Genomic DNA, 15278 nt, shown 5'->3' on the forward strand with positions numbered 1-15278 from the left:
GAATACTGCAGAAAGCCAACGGGTCGAGCAGCATCTGTGGAATGGGAAACAGAGCTGACGTTGTGAGTCTGGTACGTTGTTTGTTCAGAACCCGAGTTTCCTGCATGGCAATCAATTCCCAGACATGAGAAAACGGGTCTTTATTGAGACGGGTTTTGTGAAGTTTGAGCGATAATGCAACCATCAGGAAGTCATTTAAAATCGCCAGCGAAGAAAGCATAGCCAGCAGGTTAGCACCCTGGGCGGGGAGCTCCAAAGGGTCTCTACGCCAACACCTTAAGTGTTCGGCCACAACTATACGCCCAAAGTTGTGGTCTAAACTTTCTCATGGAATAGTTCTAACAGGAAAGGTGAGTATTGGGATTGTCCTGTCCGCGCCATAGCCCCAACGTTTCCTGTTCCCCTGGATTTGAAATGGACAGAATGCGCTGAACAATTGCGCCACAGAGACAGGGTATGGCCTGCGCTGCACCATCGCTTAGGGTGGGCTATTAGTGAATTCATAATTCAGCCTCCCCGCCGAGAATTGTAATTGTCGTCCACCGCGCAGTCTTGCGAGTGATCCCCGCTCTCTTAACTTGATTGTGCAAAAAATGCCCGATTCGTCTTCTCAAAAAGCACCTTCGTTCAACGAGGCTGGGCTCCCTGGTTTACCAATGGGATTGGAAGCGTCGAAGTGATATCATTGGTGATAACATTGAACAGCTTGACGTGTTTACTTCTCTAATTTTCTTATCCGTATGCCAGTTGGCACGTTGGTTGGTCAGTAATGTTATTACACACACTGGAGCAGTGGGATTTGAACCTGAGCCTCAGGGCTCTGTGGGAGACGACACCTGCACCACAAAAAAACTCTCGTAAATAGGTCCTCTTCTGTTACATGAGAGGAAACAGCTTCCTCCTCAATATGAGACACGACCACTGTACCCTCCGTGCCCATTACAATAAATTGAGCCGTCTCCTGTTGAATGAATGAGTGGGAACCCCTCTCCGAGCTCCAAGAAGCGGGGGGCCAGGCTGGAGGCTGGATTTGCTCAAGGCTTGTATCTATTAACTTATTTAAATAGTACCTACTGTATGGGGCTATGGTTTACATTAAAACCGGAGGATCATGTCAGAGTGTTTGTTTATATTCAGCAGTTGTAGTTTGTAAAATACACTCCCTGAAGGAGCACCTTCTATGATGCTGCATTTCTTGCCTTCTGCCCTTCCCATTTGTTATCTCTCATCTCGATTTTACATTTTCGGTCAAATTTAATTTCACATTAATCAGCCTTGGTATTCACTGTGTATTATTAATTAATCTGTTGGATTGTTGAAAAACAAAATTAATGCTGTAATTTCAGTTATGTTGTCTGAGTTTGACATTGAATGTGCAGGTGTGAATGCCAGTAAGTTGTAAAAATAAATTAAGAACTCGTGCTTTTTAAACAAAAAGACGAGTTCAATGGTATTACTGGCATTGTTTCCTTTGAGGATGATGAATATAGTCTGACCAAAAAAACCATTTCATGCAGTCACCCAGTTTAATTAAAGTCTTTTGGAAAATAATTCTGGCAGGCAAAGATTTATACAACCCAAGATACGGTTGGAAATCATGTGTATTCTTATCTTTTAAGCCGTAACAGACGGTATTGCGTGGCGGTTTGAGACTGAAACTTCGTTGGAAAGAATGTAGATTGATGAGGGAAGTCAAAATGGCAGAGTCTGGGGCCACAATCTATCAGTCTGGCTTGATTGCATGAGTGGTGGTTCTTCAAAAGCACCTTCCAAGCCATGACCTCAACCACCAAGAACAGACAAGTGTGAACACAGGATTCCGACTGCAAGATATATCGCATTGTTTCTTTGTTATTTACCAAAATGCTGGATCTCACTCCTGAACATTGTTGCAGTCCACATCACATTTGTGAAGCAATTTAAGAGGCAGCTCAGCTCCACCTTTTCAAGGTCAGTTTGGGAAGAGTTGTTGGCACAGTCAATGATATTCACATCTCATGAAATAGTAAGCAAAGAGCCCACGGTGTTGGAGGCTGTATGTTAGCATGGATAGAGGATTGGCTAACTACCACAGTTGTGGCAAGGGGCATGTTCAGGAAGGCAGGAGCCAAATTAAGGTGATTCACCCACAACCACACCATGAGGCTGGGATTAATATTGACTCCATTGCATTCAAGAGAATGTCTTCAATACTGTTATCAAGCGAAGGCTGACCACCCCGCAACTCCCCCCCCCCTCTCGCGCACCACCCCGACCACCCCCACTCTCCAAGATCTCAAACCGAAACGTCCAAAGAGTGGCACATTGCCCTTTAATGTGTAAAGTCAGTGTGATAAGTGGTGTAACTTGCTGTAGTGCTAAAAGTAAATCCCTGACACTTTAAAATCAACAATTTCTTTAACCAACTCTCACTGTGAACAAACCAACAAACTAAATAAATCTGTCCTAACTCATGAGTATTCTGGAATAAGTCAAGATTCTTCTCATATGCTGTTCCAATCAATACATGTCCCACTCAGATAACACAAAATAGAATTTAATCTCTCAGATTACAACCAGGTTATGTGTCTTCCGGAATATTCTGAGCCATCTTCTGTCAGGGATGCCTCCTCCGATTCCTCTGTCAGGAATGCCCTTCTCTATTTTTCTAAATGATGCTTTCTCTAATACACAGATGACTGAAAGCACCAATTCTTTATGATAGGATTGGTCCTGTTGTCAAAACTTTAGGATTTAAATTTAATAAGTTTTTGGTAGCCAATGGGGCTGATTTAAATTGATTGGTGAAATTGAAAACTTGTTGTCTTGGCCTGCGAACTGTACAGCCCTTTGATACAAATGTTTCAGTTCAGGTGCTTTCTGTTGTGATGTTGCCGCTCCTTTTAGAAGATTATGTTGTTCTTGGTTTATTTTCAGGAGGGGTTGTAAAAGGCAGAGCTTCTCATTCGTCTAGGAGTAAGGATTTCGCTAATGGTTAACAGATACTGGCTAAGGCAACAATCAGGGAAAAGGGTTTGCCGTTTTATTTTCTCAAACACTTCTACAATGAAAGGGCAGTTGTCCCATTCTTTTCCCCTGGTTTGGGTTTTAGCAAGCAGTCTGTCTGAAGCTGCTGCAGGAAGAGATGTTTCCTGATTCAACAGATGTTTCTGGCTGACTCTGAAACTTCAGGGAAGATAGTACCGGCGTATTCAGCCTCGACCTGTAGCTCAAACCTTGCAGCCCTGGCAATATCCTTCCAAATCTTTTCTGAACCCTTTCAAGTTTCACAATGTCTTAAAAAGACGTCAACTTTGCTCGACTAATGTGGGAGAATGTTCTGCATGATGCGTTCTGTCTGAAAGAGCCCTCCCCTGTGCTGTGACAGATCTGCAGTGAATTTCAAAAGCCTGACAAATGCTGTTATCAGTCAAAGATTTATTGGGAGAAGCTTCTCAATCACATCTGTAAATGGAGGAAGTGTTTTTAATAATGAGACATGAATAAAGGCTGCATTAAAGTTTTGTTCTGAGGATTTACTCAGACATCTCAGAACAGAGCATATGAACCTGGTCACAAGAAGTCTACGGGAATATAAGACACCACTGCCTATTTCCTGACCAGGACCGACTTTACACAGAAAAAATGGACATTTTAAATGAATGGGGTGCCATTCGTTTTAAGATCAGGTGAACGTAAGAGGCACAGCATTGGCTTAGAAATGAGAGATCCTTGACACACACACAGCCAAAATCATCACTGCCATTATTATCAAATTAGAATTTAGGCTGGATAGGCTGGGATGTTTTTCCACTGGAGCAGAGGAAATTGAGAGGCACTATTTTCAAACCATGAGGGGTAGATTTGGCTTAATGGTGGCTGTGTCTTCCCTAGGGGCAGGATTTCAAGAGCAAGGATGCGTTTTTATGGTGAGAGGAGAAAGATGGAAGAAAAGATGTGGGGCAAAATATTTACAGAGTGTAGTTCGCCTGGGGAAACAGCTGCCAGTGGAAGTGGTTGAAGCAGGTACATTAACAACATTGAAAAGGCGTTTCAACAAATACATGGATAGGAAAGCTTTAGAAGGATATGGGCCAAGTGCAGGGAAATGAGGTTAGTGTTGACAAACATTTTGGTCAGCATGGACTGGTTTGGGCTGAAGGGCCTGTATCTGTGCTATAGTATTCTATGAATGGCGTCTCTTTGTAACTCTGACAGTGTTGAGTTTCCACATGAACAAGGAAACAGTGAGGACTGCAAATGCTGGAGATCAGAGTTGAGAGTGTGATGCTGGAAAAGCACAGCAGGTCAGGCAGCACCCGAGGAGCAGGAGAATCGATGTTTCAGGCATAAGGACATCCAGATGAATATCTCACTAAATCATGCTGAATAAAATCTGATCTCATTCGTCAACTCTGAAGTGGAGGTGCTGGGGGTGGACAGGTCAGAAGTCACACAACACCAGGTGACAATCCCAATAGATTGATTTGATCTCATGAGCTTTCGAAGCTCTGTTCCTTCATCAGGTGAAGTGATGAAGGAGCAGCACTGATGAAGGAGCAATGTTCCCAAAGCTTGGGATTTCAAATAAACCTGTTGGACTGTAACCTGGGTTGTGTGAGTTCTGACTTTTTCAACTGCGCATTCATGTTGAACTTGATGGGATACTTTATCCAACTCGGAGTAGTTAAATCATATCGCTTGGAGGGGTTCATTTGAAACCTTCCCGGAGGTGAATTCAACAAGATTGAATTATTCAAAGTTACTCAATTCTAAACTTACATCAGAACTGATAGTCATAGAGAGGTACAGCGCGGAAACAGATCCTTCAGTCCAACTCGTCCACGCTGATCAGATATTCTAAATTAACCTAGTCCCATTTACCAGCACTTGGCCAAAATCCCTCTAACCCTTTCTATTCATGTCCCCAACCAAATGTCTTTTAAATTCTGTAATTCTACCAGCCTCCTCCACTTCCTCTGGCAGCTTATTCCATACACGCACCACACTCTGCATGAAAAGCTTTCCCTTGAGGTCCCTTTTAAATCTTTCCCCTCTCACTCTAAACCTATGCCCTCTCGTTCTAACAACATCCTGATAAATCATTTCTGATGGAGATGTCAACGTTTCGGGTAGAACCCTTCTTCAGTCCTGAGGGATAATACCTGAAATGCTGACTTCTCCACCTCCTGGTGCTGCCTGCCTTGTTGTGCCCAGCCTCCTGTTTGTCTATTTTAGATTCCAGCATCTGAAGTTTTTTATTTTGTCTCTAACAAATGGTGGAGCTGATTCGATGGGTCAAAATGGCCTAACTTCTGCTCCAATGGTCTTGTGATCTTAGGTTTGTCTGGGTCCTGGGCTCAATGAGCAGCAGCGCCCACTGGAAGCAATGTTCATAGAATCATAGAATCCCTGCAGTGTGGAAACGGGCCCTTCTGCCCAACAAGTTCAGAGCGACCCTTTGAACAGTAACTCACCCAGACACATTCTCCTACCCTATCACTCTGCACTTACCCCTAACTAATGCACCACACCTACACATTCCTGAACACTATGGGACTATTTAGCTTGGCCAATTCGCCCAAACATGCGCACGTTTGGACTTTGGGAAGACACTGCAACAGGCAGAGGAAACGCACACAGACAGGGGGGAATGACATGGAAACTCCACACAGACAGTCACCCTGAGGATGGAATCAAATCTGGGTCCCTGGCACTATGAGGCAGCAGTGCTAACCACTGAGCCACCACCTCCACTTCCCCCCGAATCCCCCAGTAGAAAACAAAAAAGTCTACCAACTCTCCCACTACCCCCACTGTCAGAAAGGGCAGGAGGTTCGGTCCTGGGGGTGACCCTCAGCAGTGTTACCGGCAGAATCGGATTGTTGGGAGCATTGGTGCCTCCGCTGGTGCTTGTTCAAGCTGCAGGACATTGTGAACCTCTGCCCACACTCGGGGCAGGCAAACGGCCTCTCCCCAGTGTGGACCCACTGGTGCGTCAGTAGAGTGGAGGAGACAGCAAAGCCCTTCCCGCACTCGAGGCAGGTGAACGGCCTCTCCCCAGTGTGGACCCACCGATGTGTCAGCAGGTGGGAGGCCTGGGTAAAACCCTTCCCGCACACAGAGCAGCTGAAGGGCCTTTCCCCAGTGTAGACCCGCCGGTGCTTCAGCAGGTCGGAAGAGCGTGTAAAGCACTTCCCGCAGACAGAGCAGGTGAATGGCCTCTCGCCGTTGTGGACCCGCCGGTGGGCCAGCAGGTCAGAGGAATCGCTGAAGGCCTTCCCACATTTGGGGCAGGGGAAGGGCTTCTCACCGGTATGGACCCGTCGGTGAATCACGAGGTGGGAGGAGCGAGTGAACACTTTCCCACAATCGGGGCAGCGGAAGGGCCTCTCCCCTGTGTGCACCCGCTGGCGCCGCATGAGGGCAGAGGAATCATTGAAGGCCTTCTCACACTTGAGGCAGCTGAAGGGCCTCTCCCCTGTGTGCACCCGCAAGTGCCTCAGTCGGGCGGAGGAATCGCTGAAGCTCTTCCTGCACTCAGGGCAGCTGAAGGGCCTCTCCCCTGTGTGCACCCGTCGGTGCCTCAGCAGGGCAGAGGAATCACTGAAGGCCTTCCCACACCTGAGGCAGCTGAAGGGCCTCTCCCCTGTGTGCACCCGCTGGTGCCTCATCAGGACAGAGGAATCATTGAAGGCCTTCTCACACTTGAGGCAGCTGAAGGGCCTCTCCCCTGTGTGCACCCGCAAGTGCCTCAGCCGGGCGGAGAAATTGCTGAAGCTCTTCCTGCACTCAGGGCAGCTGAAGGGCCTCTCCCCTGTGTGCACCCGTCAGTGCCTCAGCCGGGCGGAGAAATTGCTGAAGCTCTTCCTGCACTCAGGGCAGCTGAAGGGCCTCTCCCCTGTGTGCACCCGTCGGTGCCTCAGTAGGGCAGAGGAATCACTGAAGGCCTTCCCGCAGTCAGGACAGGAGAATGGCTTCTCCCTGGTGTGACTGCGCCGATGTGTCTCCAGGGCAGATGGGACTCGGAAGCCTTTCCCGTAGTCGCCACACTTCCATGGTTTCTCCATGGCCGAAGCTACAGTTGCACACAAACGCGTGTATGTCCCCTCCCTGCCTTGAATTCCTCTATCCAGGCCAGATAACTGTTTCAGGCTCCACACCCAGTGCGTTGCTGCAACAGTAGGGTCTCTCTTCCAGTCCCACTGATGCTGAAAACGTACTGAAACAGGAACCAATTGGATCATAGTTGAAAATTGTTGCAGTCCCGATGGATTGAGTGACTCACAAATGCTGGAGAATCAGAGTCGAAAACTGTGGGTCAGGCAGCATCTGAGAAGCAGGAGAGTCAATGGTTCAGGCATAAGCCCTTCATCTGTTGATTTTGAAACTTCATCTTCAGATCAAATACTCTGAAAAGAGATTACAAAAGTCATCACTGTCAGTCCAGGGTAGAAATTCAGAACAAGCAATTCTACTTTCTGCAGAACATTCTTCTCTTTTGTTATTCCACAAAACTGAAAACACCATCCCACTCTCTCTCTCTCCCTCTGTTCTCACTCCATTCTAATTCTCCTGAAAGTGCTGATTCAGGATCTGACAGGGACAGAAGAGCAAAACAGTCACAACTGACATCTCTCTGAATTTTGGATGCCTCCACCTGAAAATTAATATCTTCGACGACATTGGGATACTGTTGAGAGTGAGCAGGTCTGATTTTTGGAAGCAAAAATATAGTGTGTAAATTCAGGATGAACCTGCAATGCAGCTTCTTGACAACCAATCAGACACAAAATTGTTAATGTGCCCCCAGTGGGGTGGGGCAGTCTTGGAATATGACATCAAGGCTATGACACCAGAGATAAATTGAACAGACTGGCGTGGCAAACCAGAGTCATCTAGATATACAGCACAGAAACAGGTCCTTTGGTCCAACTGGTCTATGCTGACCAGATGTCCTCACCGAATCTGGTCTCATTTGCCAGCATTTGGCCCATATCCCTCTAAACCCTTCCTATTCATAAACCTATCCAGATGCCTTTTCAATATGTCATAATTATACCAGCATCTACTACTTCCTCTGGCAGCTCTTTCCTTACACGCGCATCTTCTGCAGGAATTGCCCCTTAGGTTCCTTTTAAATCCCTCGCCCCCTCCCCGGGCCACCTCACCCTAAACCTATTACTCTATAGTTCTACACTCCCAGAGAAAAGACCTTGTCTATTTACCCTATCCATCCCTCTGTTGATTTTATAAACAATGGAAGCATCAACGGCTCAGGGCGCGGATGGAGAGAAGGGGGTGGGGGTGGGGGGAGGGGGAAGGAAGCCGAATGTGCTGGAGCCAACGCAGAAGAAGAGTACACAAGAGGAAGAAGCTGCAATGAGGAATACTGCATGTGCTGTACTTGTACCTGTTGCTTTTATTTGTGGGAATCAAGTGCATTTTAAAAATAAAAACAAACAAGATATCTATCCCTCCCCTTTCCCAATCTCCCAATGCTGTCCTGGACAGAGTGAGAGAATTGGGAGCAGGAGTTGGCCATTTGAGCCTGCACCAGCATTGAACAGATCATAAGTGAATATGAATATACCTACAGCCAGGTGGATAGATTAGGATTTCTTTCACTGAAGCAGAGGGGATTGAGAGGTGACCTTATAGAGGATTATAATATCATGAGGGGTACAGATGAGGTGAAAGGCAGGTGTCCTTTCCCTAGGGTGGGGCTTTCAAGATTAGGGAAGGGGAGAAGGGGAAGATTTTAAAATGACATGAAGAGCTCCTTTTTTTCACACAGAGAGTGGTTTGTGTGTGGAATGGGTGTCCAGAGGAAAGTGGATGCATGTACAGTGACAATGTTTAAAAGACATTTGGAAAAGTACATGAATAGGAAAGGTTCGAAGGTATATGGGCCAATCACTGGCAGATGGGACTAGCTGGGTTTGAGAACATAGTCAGCATAGACTTGTTGGACTGAAGGGTCTATTTCTGTGCTGTATGACCCTGTAGCTGTTCTATACTGGTCTTAAAATCATTTTCTTGGAAATCCAAGATGGCGGTGGTTTGAGTGGTCTCCTGTGCGGGGCTCTGTGCAATACCCTGGCAAGGTGGACTTTACCCCTCCCCCCACCTCATTAACCATCCTTCGGAGAAAGAAATTGCTAATATAAACTTACTGAACGTCTGGAGCTGCTATAATTGTGGTTTGACAGCTTTAGGACCAGAATGAAAGCAAACGAAGGAAAGGGGCCGACAGGGATGCAGCAGGCAGGGCCCTCCCCTACTGCATCGGGGGTGCCTGGAGCCATAGCTCAAACTCCCAGGGCAGTCCCTTTGGATTTAATGGGGCAGCAGCAGTTACTCTCAGTGTTTGCCAAACTCTGAGAAAAGATTGAAGCAGCGGTGGAACCACTATCTGCCACGCTGGAAAAGCATGAGCAGGAAATTCAAATGTTGGCCCAAAGAAAATAGGCAGCGGAGTAGAGGACCGTGGCATCGGTCTCAGGAGGAAGGGTCCAAACGCTGGAAGACCAGGTTCGGGTCCTTCAGGAGCAAGTGGACGACCTGGAAAACTAAAATAGAAGAACAATCTTACAGCTCGTGGGGCTTCCGGAATGCGATGAAGGCAAAGACCTTATTGGATTCCTGGGGTTGAAGTTGAAGTTGGGCCTGTTGAGTGTGGAGCGGGCCCACCGGATCGAAATGTGTAGGTCCAGGTCGGACCCGCAGACCCGCGTGGTCCTAGTGCGCCTTTTGCATTACAAAGTTAAAACACTTAGTGATTGAAACAGCAAGAAGACAGGGAAGAGATCCACAGGCTTTAATGCACAAAAGCTCAAGAATAATATATTTTCAGGACTTCTCAGGAGCCTGGATTAAGAAAAGGGCATTTCTTGAAGTTAAGAGAAAATTAAGGGATCTGAATATACAATATTCCTTGAGGTCCCTGACCGTAATGCATTACACTCATGGAGGGGCGGTATATAATTTTGATTCAGCAGAAAAGGCGAAGGACTTTGTGAATTCTCTGAATTAAAGAAATCAAGTCGGGGTGAAGGCGGGAAGGACATCATTACAGTCAATGCTACTTTTTTGCCCCTTTTTTGTGGTTCTCGGCTGTATACGTACTGCCTTGACAAAAAAAACGGAATTATTTAGTATATCGGTCAGTTACATATTGTCTGGCCTCTTTTTTTGCTGCTGTCCTTTTGTTTTTGGATTGTGGGTGGCTATACCTGTGCTTAAGATGTATGGAGAAGGGGTGTGGGGAGAATGGCAACCATTGTTAACTCTCAAAATGTAAATAATATGTTTTTTTCAATCTTTGAATTGCCTGGCGTTTGGGGCACAGCCTCAGTGGAAAGGAGCCAGAATGGTGGCAATGGTGGGGTTTGGGGAGGGGGAGAAGAGATCTCTACATAATTGGGGGTTATTTGAGCGTTTGCTTCAGTTATATGTGGTAGTTAGATTTTTATTTATCGTAGTTTTTAATAGGAGCAGATTTTAGACTTTATAGAGTTAATGTCTTTGTTGCTTACTGCACCTCGGATAAGCTTCCTCCTCTTGGGAAACCACGGGCTGCCCTGGATGACCATGTATACTGATTCGTTCAGGTGGTGCACCTGGAATGTAAAAGGGAGCCATTCCCCCATTTAAAAGAAAGAAGATGCTGTCAAGCCACAGGAAGGAAAGGGTGGACATCGCCCTGCTGCAGGGGACACATTTATCTGATAAAGAACATCTGAAACTGCAGCAAGGAGGTTATGATAGGGTATTCTTCTCCTCCTTTAGCTCCAAGTGTAGAGGAGTGGCTAAACTGGTAAGAAGGAACCTCCCTTTCCAGGTAATTGAGCAAATTAAGGACGAACATGGACTGTCCGTCATTCTTAAAGCTCTAATACATGGAGAAGAGTATGGCGTCCTGAATGTGTATTGTCCCCCCGGTGCACCCCCTTAAATTTCTAATTGATGCAGTTGCTAAATTAATGAGTCTTGGGGTACACCACACAGGCATTGGAGAGGATTTTAATCACCTAATAGATCCCGAGGTAGACAGGGTGCCAAGGGGCCAGGCAGGTACACCCGCGCAATCTAAGCAGTTGGTGGACATGTGCGAGGAGTTGGGATTAGTGGGTGTGTGGAGGCATCTCCACCCTAATGGAAGAGACTTTACTTTCTCTTCCAACCCATAGAAGTGCCACATGGGAACTGACACTTTTTAATGCCATTGGATTACTTGGACAGAACATTGGCTTGTGAAATTGGCAATATAGGTGTCTCAGACCACGTATTTAGATGGTAAAATCAAGAGTGGTGGAATGGACGCACAGCACTGGTGCATGGACCCATTCCTGTTAAGGGATAGCAAATTTGTTGCGTACATCACAAGAGTTCTGACCCTTCTGGGGTATCAACTCGGGTACGGCCAGTAATCTGGAAATACTGTAGGAGGCCACTAAGGCATATTTATGAGGCCTGATTATTTTTTATTCAACGACTAGAAGGACGCAGAGGAAGGAACAACAACAGATGTTGGAGACCCGTCTGCAAAAAGCTGAGGAAATATATTATAATAGGACTTCACTGGTCAAGCTGCAGCTCTCCGGGCTGCTCCCAACTCATTGCACACACTGGGAAAAAAAGTCTGCTTTGCTCAACAAAGATTGTTTGAATTTGGAGATAAGCCACGTAGATATCTCGCTAGAAAGAAAAATACTTCCCAATCTATTTTGTCTGTTAGAGAGAAGGATGGCTCAGTTACCCGTGAGTTAAAGAAGATTAATGTTAGATTTAGGGACTACTTTGCAGAGGTATATCAGTCAGAGGGAGATGAACACAGTGCAGGCCTTTTTTGAGATCCTGCACCTCCCTAGTATAAACGCGGAACAGGTTTCCTATTGAATGGGCCTATGATGATACAGAAGGTGCAGGAAGCAATAAAACATCTCCAAGGAGGCAAAGCACTGGGGTCAGATGGATTCCCAAGTGAATTATATAAGGAATTCATAAATGTGTTGGTGGAGCTACCTCTGGGGATGTATAGTTATTCATATGCACAGGATTATCTTCCGCCCTCTCTTAGAGAGGCTAATATCTCCCTCATTTTAAAGAAAGAGCCCGAAGAATGTGCTTCATACAGACCCATTTCACTGTTGAATGTAGATTTTAAAATTCTACCCAAGATGCTGGCCCTGAGGTTGGAAAAGGTGTTGTCCTGTATTGTGAAAGAAGACCGGGTGAGTTTTGTTCAGGGCCGTAGCTCCTCCAACAATATCAGGAGGGTACTGAACATGGTGCAGGTATGCCAGCAAAGGTTGATCCTGGGTTCAGTGGCCTTCCTAGATGCAGAAAAGGCATTTGACCAGATAGAATGGCTATACCTGTTTGGGGTCCTCAAGCGCTTTGGTCTGGGGACAACCTTTGCTAGATGGGTGGTGGTGTTGTATAATGATCCTAAGGCAGCAGTCATCACAAACGGCACTAAGTCAGATAACTTTAATCCTGGGAGAGGTAGTCGACAGGGTTGTCCTTTCACCGCTGCTATTTACCTTGGCAATTGAGCCGTTAGCTGAGGCTATCAGGAAGGACCCTGAAATAGTGGGGCCAGGAGTGGGAATGGGGGAACATAATATTACCCTATATGCTAATGATGTCCTTTTGTTCTTGGCCAATTTGGAGGAGTCCGTTCCTCGATTGATTCAAACAATTAATTTATTTGGCAGTTTTTCAGGCTGCAGGATCAACTTTACAAAATCAGAAGCTATGCTGATATGGGGGGAGAATTAGTGGAGGTGCCTGATCTGAAGGATGGAATGCAGTTCCTGTTTAGGTGGTCGTCAAAAGGGTTTTTGTATTTGGGAATTTTTATTACCCCTGCCTTCCACCAGCTGTATAAAGCTAACTATGTACAATTACTGCAGAGGATAAAGCGGGATTTGCAGCGATGGGACGGATTACCATTATCATGGTTAGGCCGAATATCTCTGATTAAAATGAATGTTCTTCCTCGCCTGTTGTACCCCATGAGAATGCTCCTGTTGTTGCTCCCCAGATGAGTCTTACTGAGGCTCAATGGTTGGCTAGGTTCTTTTATTTGGTGTCACATGTGCCCCCTAATTAAGTTTACCAAATTGCAGCTCTCACAGGGTGAGGCGGAGTGGACCTTTTGGACTTGAAGAGATATCAAATAAGCGCTTTCTTAGCATATGTGGGTGACTGTGCAAGGGGGGACTCGGGGTCGATTTTTCTTGACGTTGAAGCATTGCAGTCGAGATGTCCCCTCGTTAATCTAATATTCATTGATAAGATGAAATCCGAGACTGAGCAGTGTAAGAGTACAATCATTTTAAATACAGTGAAAGCCTGGAGGATAATGAGGCAAGACAAGGGCAATTGGCTGAAGACCTCGCTGATTACCCCACTGGTGGCAGCTCAAGGATTTAAACCTGGGGCAATGGACTCCGGCTTTCAGTCATGGGAGAATAAGGGAATCTCCTTTCGGGAAGATTTATTCGAGGGTTAGGTCTTGATGTCATTTAGCCATCTAAGTCAGAAATATGCATTGTCTAATAGGGACCTTTTCCGGTACTTACAGCAAAGGGATTAAATACAGAGGAAGATCACACTCCTGGCTCAGCATTACAGGTCAAATGTGGAGTAAAGAGTACTCTGGTGTACAGGCGCTCTTTCAGTTAGTACGTTGTATCATTTACAGAAGGGGATGTGGAATCAGGAGCTAGGATAGGATATTTCATTAGAAGTATGGCAAGATATATGGGAAAATGTAAGGAAAATTTCAATATGTAACAAAGCACAGGGCTTGCAATTGAAGATCTTACACAGGGCTTATGTGGAGCCAGAGAAGCTAGCTAAGTTCAAGAGAGGAACATCACCAGGGTGTCCCAAATGTAAAATTAGTATAGTCACTCACACACTGCTATTGGTCATGTTGTAAGATCCAGAGATGCTGGAGTGCTACAGTAAGGGAGCTGAAGGACATCCTGGGGGATTGAAGTTAAAGTGAATCCGGTATTTCTTCTTCTGGGGTTGCCAAATTTGCCTTCTCTCGGAGAACACAGGAACAGACTGTGTAACATTCTTACGCACTGTGCAAGGAAGAACATTTTAATGAATTGGATGTTGGAAAAAACCCCAGGGCTTATGTGGTGGCATATGCTAGTGATGGAACATCACCCCCAAGATGACCTCACTAGTATGGTGCACCACAAAACAGTAGTTTTACAAGACATGGCAGCCCTTTCTAAATTATATTGATGCAGACTGATCAGCAGAATTAATTAGAGCCTTGGTATAGCTGTGGGAATCAGTGTGGGCGCTCATGGGGCCCTGGGAGGGCAAGGCTGTGTGAAAAGAATACGGGTACAATAACTGGTGCTCCAATGGATGGGAGCTTTAATAGAGATGTGGTGAGCAAAATAGAATAAAGTAATGTGATAGAATTCAAATTAACTTAAATTATTTTTCATTTTATTTTTATTCAATTTGATTGTAGTTTAGTTTTAAGCTAAGTTTGTTCTAGTAAAATAATAGGTAGCTGATTATTAATAGTATCACAATATGATATTGTCATACTGCTATTTTTCTGTATTTTGGTATTGTTCTCTTTTGTATATAGAGGTGTTGTGAGAAATTTGAAAATATTTCTTGCCTTCCCCCATAACTATTTTTGACACCCCCTGCAATGTCATGTGAACTCGCTGGTGCCTCCACAGGTGGCAGGAGTGGGTGAAACCCTTCCCACACTCTGAGCAGCTGAAGGACCTCTCCCCAGTGAGGACCCGCTGGTGAGTCAGCAGGGTGGAGGCCCGAGTAAAGCCCTTCCCGCACTCGGGAAGGAATGATGGCCGAGTGCCATTATTGACTGGACTATCAACCCAGTTCTGGGGAATCCCAGCTATGAATTCCGCTGTGGCAGTTGGTGGAATTGAAATTCTGTTGGACATCTTGAGGTCAGAATCTATAAATGAAACCATTTTCATGGTTGGGGGAGGGGGAGGGAATCCCATCTCATTCACTCACATCCTTTTCAGGAAAGGATTCACTCAGTCACCCTAGCTGTATCCTTTACCTGGTCTCACTGACAGGTGACTCCAGACCCACAGCAGTTTTGTTGACTGTACACTGTCCCAAATCTCCAACCACCCTCCCCCAGCAGATGGGCTGGGAGAATCTTACATGGAGACAGGGTCTGGGTTGAAATTGCTGAGTGAGGCAATACTTCCTCTGGATTAAGGCTGTACCAAGGTTTCAATTACAAAGGGACAACTTGGTGGTTACCA

The 15278-nt window shown here is 45.8% G+C and overlaps 1 protein-coding gene and 1 pseudogene across 1 annotated transcript in view; one reads left to right on the forward strand and one right to left on the reverse strand.

Annotated features, from left to right (window-relative positions):
• The window catches only part of LOC140460045 (uncharacterized), a 911064-nt gene that overhangs the window by 489773 nt on the left and 406013 nt on the right, over positions 1-15278 (forward strand). The gene's annotated exons all lie outside the window — the stretch shown is intronic.
• The window catches only part of LOC140460044 (uncharacterized), a 44720-nt pseudogene that overhangs the window by 20753 nt on the left and 8689 nt on the right, over positions 1-15278 (reverse strand).

This window comes from Chiloscyllium punctatum, chromosome 36 (genome assembly GCF_047496795.1).
Source record: "Chiloscyllium punctatum isolate Juve2018m chromosome 36, sChiPun1.3, whole genome shotgun sequence".
Classification (NCBI taxonomy): Eukaryota; Metazoa; Chordata; class Chondrichthyes; order Orectolobiformes; family Hemiscylliidae; genus Chiloscyllium; species Chiloscyllium punctatum.